Genomic DNA, 9,750 nt, shown 5'->3' on the forward strand with positions numbered 1-9,750 from the left:
CCGCGGTGGGGACGCGTACGCTAACCAGCCTCACCAAAATCTGGTGTCACACTTGATCACGCAATGAGCTTTGGTTGGGTAATTGTTGCCTGTCTCGTGGCAAATACTGGTCGTAAATTTCGTGCAGCGCTTTCCGTCAAAGAAACAGAAGGTGTGTGGAGGATCAAAGTAGCCGATCAGCGGGAATTGGGGCTAACAATAATAGTGGCGCACTTTCCACGTCAGCCAGGATTGACCACAAACTGCGTAGCCACTCAGATTTTGATTAGAGCTACGGCTTATATGAGCGCGTGTTGAATACAGAGTCTCGAGTTTGATTTTAAACCTTTTAAACGTCGTTTATATTGATAATTCTGCAACATATATATATATATATATATATATATATATAGATATATTTATTTATTTATTTTGCGACGTGTTTACATTGGTTAGGTACTCGTATAGTCGTTGCGAAGAAATACGGAGAAAAACCTAAGGAAAGGAGGAGCGAACTCCACCCCTCGCGCGTGGAGCAGACGACGCTCTTGCTCGCTCTGATTGGAGGTGTAGCACGTAATAATTCCATTGACGACTGAGCTACAATAACTGTCTTTTTTCCACGGCTAGTTTGGTTGTCTGAACCATAGTCTTGCTTGGAACGATGAGCTGTGTTTTACCCGGGAGCTGGTTGCGCGTGCTTTTCTTCGATCCTCTCTTTCTTCGCACCAAGGTGCGCGGGTGACGGTCGGCGTTGGGTGTTGAGTGCTGTCGTCTGTTAGATTCTTTGTCCGCCACAGAGGAAAACAGGGGGTATAACAAAAGGCAGCTAGTTTTTGCGTGTACCCACTACCCTTCCAATGAGAACTCTATATTTTGATCTCTCACGCTCCTATCTCCTCCTGTGTTTCAGTTTGTCACCCTACTCGCACTCAAAGAGCCAATCTTTGCGATCTAGGAAATCAGCTCAGCAATTGATGAGGCGCAGCATCTGTTCAGACCTAAGAATTTAGTCTATCCTGTTGCATTTCGCAATGCAAGCATGACGCTTCGCATTGCGTAATGCCACAGCGTAGACTTTATTTCTACAGGGTGATTCAAGTAGACGCCAGGCTCTTTAAATCGACCGCAAAATTCGGTTTGTTAACCTATCGCGCTACGACTTTGTGCAGCGTTGCCCTCGATGGTGCATTTTCTTTTTTCTTCCTTTTTAAATTTGCAACGAGCGAACTTACCTGAGAAAAAAGTAAAGAAAGAAAAAGGCTCGTTCGTTGGCGGCAGTTGGCGTCGCGACCGCTTTCGCCATCTCTTGTCTCCCGTTCGAAACGGCGCCGTGTTGTTTGAAGGCCGGTGGCGTCGCTGCGTTTCCATAGGAGCTAAGCCTTTTTCCTTCTTTACTTTTTCCTCAGGTAAGTTCGCTCTTTGCAATTTTTTTTTTTTAAAGCACCATTTGTGGGATAGGGTGCCTTCATGTGCGCTTCGCATGGAGTGATGCCAACTGCCTGTTTCCCTTTCCCACACCCTCTTCCAAGGCCATTTTGTTCCTCTCATTGTTTCCCCGTGCGCCGGAAAGGGACCTTTGTGTCCATCGGTCCTCCCCTCCGAGGGGGAAAATGCTAATCCTCCCTCTGTGGGTTCCACAACGCTGCTCCGAACTTGTGAGATAAGGTGCTTGTTTCCGGGAGGGTTATAAGCCCCACGGATTATCGCCGAGAACCAAAATGGCTGCTGGTTTGTCGGCGAGTGGTATTACAGAGGGTGGCATCACCCTAGCAAAGCGCACATAAAGGCTTCCTACTGTGGGCAACGCTGCACAAAGTCGTAGCGCGACAGGTTAAAAACCTGAATTATGCGGTCGATTTAAAGAGCCTTGCGTCTCCTTGAATCACCTTGTAGGTCTAAACGGATGTTCCCTCTCATCATTCGCCGAACTGATTTCGTAGATCGCAGAAATTGGCCCTTCGAGTGTTTTACGGGTAAGTAGACGCGCAGGCATTTCTTTGAGTGTACTGAAGAACCGGATCAGATCGAGACAATCAAAAACTCTCTTTTTTGGGTCATATGAATAGACATCTACGCATCCAGAAAGCATGATACTCCGTGCCAATGTGACGACAGCGTTGATGATGGAGTGCGATGACATGACAACACGACGTTGCATGAGCTGAGAGATCAAAAATAAAACTCGTTCTCTTCGAGCCGACGTACACCTACAGGCCCAATATTCCTCTAACTAATAGGTGGCATTGCGAGCGCCTCTGGCATTAGGTATACAGCGAAAACACCTTGTCAGCAAGAAATAAAAAGGCGACTGTCTTTCTTGCTGACAATTGGGGCGATATGTGAGACAGCACGCTCTCAGGCTGTATGAAGAGACAAACAATATGTACTAAGTGTGCCGTACATTCGGAACAATGTTTACGTTGATGACACTACTGCCGCACCATAGATAAAGCCGATGTTCCCGTCGCGTCAAGGCGCATAAAGTGTAAATCATCACTCTGATCTGCTCATCGAAAATGATTAGGCGACAAAGCTTTTTCTTTAAGCACGGGGCAGTAAGATTTTATTTTGAAGTGAATATACGAAATGCACTTTCGATAAATATTACATGCTATTTATTGCTAGTTATACTTTCAGATCATATATTTTGAGAACGCTTAACGTTGGCTCTTTTGCTTCCTTCAGCGTTTACGCCTTTCGTTTATTTTACTTTTCTAATTGTTGACCGTCACACATTTGCTCCAACTGTGGTTCCTTTGACTTTAAACTACAGTCACAAAGTGTCAGTTATTATAACATGCATACTACAACAGCCTGCATGCTACACGAACACGCAGATTAAGAAACGCAAGTGGTGGCTTATTGTCTTCATACCAGAAGAAAGCATAAACTCGTTTTTATTTATTTATTCATTTATTCAGGTTACCTCGCAGCGCCTAACTAAGGCATTATTGCGAGGGAGGGATGCGCATACATGAGCAAATGTACAAAATCACAGGGCACGATAACATGAGCGCGCAAAACAGATTTGTAGTATTTCCATGGTATACTCAGTTGAACAGTGGCATGGGCATGAGAACGTACAAATCAGTTGAGGAAGTCAGCATTTACAATATTATCGAAGAACAAAGCTGTAGATGTGATGTTGATTGTATCTTTTGGAAGAGAGTTCCAGTCGGTTGTTGTAGAGGGAAAAAAAGAAGTTTTAAATACATCCGTCCTACAGTGGTGCTCTCTCACTTTTTTTGAGTGATCTCTTCTTCCTGATGTGAAGTGGGGAGGCAGCATGTAGTTAGCTTTATTTATGACGAGGTAATTATGAAATATTACCTCGCTTATTGGCCGAGTTCAAAAAATTCAGAAACGAATTGAACAGAGACCTGAAGAAGGCGAAATGTGATTACTTTCAAGCTCAGTTTCAGCGTGTACAGGATGACCACAGAAAAGTTTGGGACACGATAAACAATCTAATCACCAGAAAGCAGCGTTGCACTGTGAAGGAAATCGTAATAGATAATGTAACTGTCGCTGGAAAAGAACTCGCAGATGCAATGAATCAGCATTTTATTAGTATTGGATCGTACGCGGGAAATGATAGCATTGCGGGTGACTGTACATTTGAAAGATATCAGCTAGGATCAATCATGCTTGCTCCAACAACACCATTCGAAATTGATAAAATTATAAGAAGTTTAGAAAATGATGTCGCTGCTGGAGATGATGAAATCAAGGCTTTACCGATTAAGTACACAACGAGCATAATTAGTCCTGTTTTATCACATATAGTTAATAATATGCTCCAGTCTGGAGACTTCCCTGATGAATTAAAAATAGCCAAAATTACTCCCGTTTACAAGGGAGGCGGAGAGAATTTAATTAATAATTACAGACCAATCTCTGTTCTCCCAGCATTCTCAAAAATTTTCGAGCGGGTTATAAATGATAGGCTAACCTCCTTCCTTCAAAAACATCAAATAATAACGCCGGAACAATATGGATTTCAGAAAAAAAAGTCTGCGGAACTAGCGTTACTTGACATAAAAGATAAAATTGTTGAAAATATTGAAAACAAATTGTTCACGCTTGGTTTATTTTTAGATTTAAGAAAAGCATTCGATACTGTACAACACAGTATTTTATTGAAAAAGCTAGAAAACTATGGGGTTCGAGGAGTTGCGTTAAGGTTGATTAAAACGTATCTTACTGACCGTTACCAATATGTATCTATAAATGATCAGTCATCTAAAAAAATGAGGATACAGTGTGGTGTACCACAGGGCTCTATTTTAGGCCCTCTGCTATTCCTCTTGTATATCAATGATATAACTAAAATTCCAGACTCCCCCGAGCTAATAATGTATGCCGATGATACTAATGTGTTTTTTACGGGAGTGACAAAAAAGTGCTTGGAACTGTCAGCTAATACTTACCTATTAAAACTATCAACATGGTTACAAATCAATCGTTTAAGCCTAAATACTAGTAAAACCAAGTATGTTATTTTTGAACCGGCCAATAGGCGAGACTGTAGCTGTATCAACATATTGTTTGAAGGTACCTTGCTGGAACAAGTGGTGGAACAAAAATTTCTAGGCGTATGGTTCACAGAGGACCTCTCATGGAATACTCATATTAACAAACTGAAAGCAGAATTATCACGCGTTACTGTAGCATATATAAAATACAAAACCTTCTACCCATCTGGCTGAAACAAACATTATATTATTCCCTATTTTACTCGAAAATCAGCTATGGAATCTTAATTTGGGGAACAACTACAGCTTCGAACTATAATAAGCTAGTAATCTTGCAGAAAAATATATTACGTATGTGCGAAAATTTTAAAGGGGATAAAAGAAATCTACGTACACAACCACTCTTCATAAAATATAATATGCTGAAAGCAGACCAGGTATACTACTTCAAACTCCTGCAATGGATTTATATGAACAAATTATACATTACACCAACAGACAGCTTGAGTGTGTACACCTTTCGAGACCCAAAGCGAAAGATGCCTGCTATCAGGACTAACTATGGCAGGCAAACAATAACTTTTCAGGTATCAAAAACTTTAAATAGAAACGATATAAACATAGACTTTGACAAACCTTTTTATAAATTCAAAAATGAATGCAGAAGATTCCTGGTGGGTAGTGGTATTGCTTTTTCATCAACTTGAGACCTTTTATACTAACGATACGCACTTTAAAGCTTATTTTGTACTATTTTGTAATTATTTGATCTTATTTCTGACACTGTAAATGCTAAAAAGCTTTTTCTGCCTTTTTATATTTTTCTAGACCAAATTTTCCACAAGTGAGTGCATTTCAATGTCTATGTCTCTTTGTTTACAGTGCATATGTATGCATGTATATATGAGTATGTAAATGCGTGTGTATATACATATTGTTCAGTTTTTGTGGCACTTTCAGTATAGTTTATTTTTTACTCAATTTCCCGATATTAGTTCTTTCGTACTAGTTTCATGATAGTTTCAAGTGAATTTTGTGTTATGACATATGCTGTAGTTATTTCTGTTATTTTCATTTATCCGTTCAATATTATTTGATGCTGTTAGTTCAGATTATTCATGGCCATTGCGCCATACGCTGTTCAAGTTTCTTGATACTTTCTGTTTGTTTTATTCTAGTTTTATTTTTGCTGTATTGCATGCATTTTTTTCATGTATTATGCTGAACTATAGGGGGCAGAGGCTCTGTCAGGCATTACGCCTTTATCTCTGCCCCCTATGCGGAAAAGTTATCCGCAAATCAAATAAATATGCTATGATACAACTTTAACCGCATACACTTCCTTCTGTGGGCCAATGAGACTAAATGCAGTTCTCTTTTTAGCTGACTAATACTCGATCTAAAATTGTAATTACTTGCTATAAACCTAGCTGCTCTATTTTGTACTTTCTCCAGTTGGTTCACAAGGTAAGCCTGGCTGGGGTCCCAAGAAACACTTGCGTATTCTAAGATAGGTCTAATATATGTAAGATATAATGTGCTTTTAATGTTCATAGGGCAGTCTCTGAAGTTTCTTTTAATAAAGTTAAGCATCCGAGTTGCTTTTGCGGTTATGTAGTCCACGTGTTTTATCCAGGTAAGGTTTGCTGAAAAATATACACCGAGGTATTTTACATCCGATACTGTCGCCAAAGAGTTTCCGCTGATGTCATATGTACATAAGATAGGCTTGCGCTTACGCGTAAAACGTACGTGATTACATTTATTTATGTTTAACTTCATGCCCCATGTGTCGCACCAGGCTGAGATACGGCGGATATCATCTTGTAGTGCCCAACAGTCGGCAATTTCCCGAATTTCAGAATAGACTACACTGTCATCCGCATAGAGCCTTATCTTTGATTTCAGTGACTGGGTAATATCATTGATAAAAATCAGAAATAAAAGCAGTCCCAATACCGACCCTTGTGGGACTCCGGATGTTACTGGTACCTGGGCTGAGTGCTTGCCTTTGATTAAAACTGATTGTTTTCTCTGGTGTAGATAGTCGGTCAGCCATGTGATAATGTTAGTCGGTAAGTTTAATGTTAAAAGTTTATGGATGCTAAGGGCATGAGGCACTATATCAAACGCTTTCTGAAAATCAAGAAATATGCAATCTACTTTAAGTCTGTTGTCAAATGAATAAGCAAGATCGTGATAAAACTCAATCAGCTGCGTTTCACAAGAAAATCCCTTCCTAAAGCCGTGTTGCGAGGGAGTGAGATAGCTGTTTTTACTTAGATGACTGTAAACATTGTTGTAGATTATATGTTCCATTAGTTTAGAACAGGTGCACAGAAGAGAAATGGGTCTGTAATTTTGAACAACATTTTTTGGTCCATCCTTATGGATCGGAACAACGTTTGCCGTTTTCCACTCGCTCGGGCGTTTTCCACTGGAAAGCGACTTTTTGAAAAGGATTTCTAAATTTGATGAGATGATCCCGGAACATTCAGTTAGAGCACGATTGGGTATACCATCGGAACCGCCTGCTTTGTCTGTTTTTAGTCTATTAACCATTTTTAAGATACCGGTGTAAGAAATTTCAATTTCATCCATTCTGTTTAAGGAGATATCATAAGAGAGCGGATACTCATTAGAAACTGCGGGCGAAAATACCGATTGAAAGTAATTAATAAAGAGTGTCGCTTTCTCTTCTTCTTCTGTAACAGCTTGGCCACTGTCACTAATCGGGGGAATTCCGAGCACTACTTTGTTTTTTGACTTTACGTATTTCCAAAACTCCTTTGGGTTACTTTTCAGTTTGTCATTTAAAGACGCATGAAATCTGAGTTTGCATTCAGCCGACATTGATTTGAATTGTTTACTTACAATGTTTAACTGTGAACGAGAACAATTATCGTTGTTTTTGCGGTATCTCAGATATGCTGGCCTTTTTCTTTTGTCCAAAGAGCGTAGTTCCGCGGTCATCCACGATTTGTCTCAGCGTCGCCGGGAGCTTAGTACTTTGGAGGGGATGAATGCAGTAACTAAAGAATTTAATTTATTCCTAAAGAGATTCCACAGAGTTTCAACATCTAGTAGGTGGGAAAGCTTTATAAACTCGGGGAAATAGTCACGAAGATTACTTGAGGTGCCTTGGTAGTTACCGCGATTATAGAAGAAAACTTTTCTAGGTGGATTTGGCCCACTGGTTTCGGACGCGCTGGTTATGCCCACAATTATTATTTCATGATCGCTAATACCAGGAATACTGGACAGAGACGTTTCATAGCTGGCTTCTCACAAAAGGAACAGCTAAATCCTAGAAACAGTCTCGGCTTCTACTTTGTTAAGAAAACTTCCAGGGCTATTATCAAGAGCATAAATTGTTGCGCGCGGTGTGATTAATGTGTAGAATCCGCGTTGGCATAAAAATGTTTTCCGCGAGGATATTTTCAAATCTTCAGGTAATAAAACACATAGTAGGCACGCCTTTCGATCGCTAACTCAGACACCGCACATTATTCCGTTTTATTTTAGCCTCTTTGTTGTATATTTTTTTTAGAAATTATTCAAGCATCCCACTGAAAAAAACAAATGACATGCAGTTATTTGAGCAATCTTCATTATTGGCATTCGAAAGACTCATACAAAGGAACATTTGAACATTTAGTTTTATTAACAAACTTCAGACTTTTAAATAGTTCAATGCAAACTACCTCGTCTTTTACACTTATTATACGCACGAAACTAACAAACTATTCTTGGGCTAGTGCGCGACGACGAATTAATTAAGATATCACTAATTAAAGAATTTTTTAAACAGGGGGAAGAAAACCATGCAATTTCTGTGCAGTTTAACAGGGGAACTGTGTTAGACCACCATGTCCAGACTTCAAATACAACCGCACGTTGTATATTAAGAAAATGGCGTATAATGGGTAATATTGTTCCTTCGAAAGGCACTATACAATATGGGTTGTATGGGTGTGCGAATGTTTTTCTTTTAATAGGCATCGCAGGCCAACCCATTTGACTGCCGGTTTGCTTTTGATCACTCCATCCCGATCTCCGCGCTTTTTTATTGCCTACCTCACTCCCCACAGCCTAAATATTGCCAGCGAAAGCTTAGAAAACCCCTTATGTTAGCGACTTGTTGAAGGGACCGTTAAGGTATTTTAATAAATACCATGTACTCCGGCATAAAAATTAAACAACCATTAGGCAACCCTGTTTATAGTTAACATTTTGTTCTGCTCGGTCTTTTTTTTGGGGGGGAAAAGAATGGACAAATGCAACAATAATATAAAAGGTATAGTTCCTCCGGTGTTTACTTCAAGGCCACCTGAAAAAAAAAAAAAAACATTTCTTTAAAGAGTCTTGTTAAGACACGCGTGTCGATAAATAAATTTTACGCGAAAAAAAAATACTTAGAGCAATACTGACGGCAAGAGATTTATTTGAAATTCTGTGCGCAAAGTTCATGACGTCCCGGGATGGTCATTCGCTCAACGAGATGGTCTTTCGCGCAACGTGGAGGCGAAGCCGGTCGTCCTCTCCTCCACGCGCCCGAAATGTCGAAATGCCGAAATGCCCGAAATGCCCGAAATACGTTAGTAAGTTAATACATCTGGAGCATAAAACAGGTGCCTTTTATTGCTACGTAGCAGAAAAACATAAAACAAAGGTGCCAAATCACTTCATTTTGGTCAGTTCATCAATACGACCGGACTAAACTACAAAAACCGTGCCAAATAAAAAAAAAAATGTTTGTTCAGGGTTTTGCGAACCCTAGAAGTGGCTTCGCGGACCCCCATTTGAGAACCACTGCTCTGGGGTAAAATCAAAATGTCGGTCCGTTTTTCTTTTTACCTAATATGACGTACAGTAGCGCCTTTTCTAAATCGTGCTTTGCCGCGAGCCATAGAGAGTCCGGTTTGCCTTTTAGAATGGTCAGTACGACACGCGAATAAAAGTTTTAGGGCAGCAACGTAAATATGTTTTTCTTGGCCGGAAAGTGTGTTCAATGGTGCAGTAGCAATTCAATTGGGAATCGTTTAGAAGATGCTCGAACGTCGGTTGATAAAATACTTGCGGTAGACTCACTTTACCCTAAACATTTTAGCTAATGACTTTTATTTGTTTCAGCACATGATATGGTAAACTCTATTTATTACCTTATCTGGACTGAAGCCAGTGATTGTGTGGTGTTTAAGTAGCTTGTTTTGTGTATGCGAAAATTACTGTTGTATCCTTTTCGCTCTCAGTGCTTCGCAAGGGTCACTGCGCTCAAAAGAGATGTTATGGT

Source organism: Ixodes scapularis, unplaced genomic scaffold (genome assembly GCF_016920785.2).
Source record: "Ixodes scapularis isolate PalLabHiFi unplaced genomic scaffold, ASM1692078v2 PGA_scaffold10__122_contigs__length_95168666, whole genome shotgun sequence".
Taxonomy (NCBI): Eukaryota; Metazoa; Arthropoda; class Arachnida; order Ixodida; family Ixodidae; genus Ixodes; species Ixodes scapularis.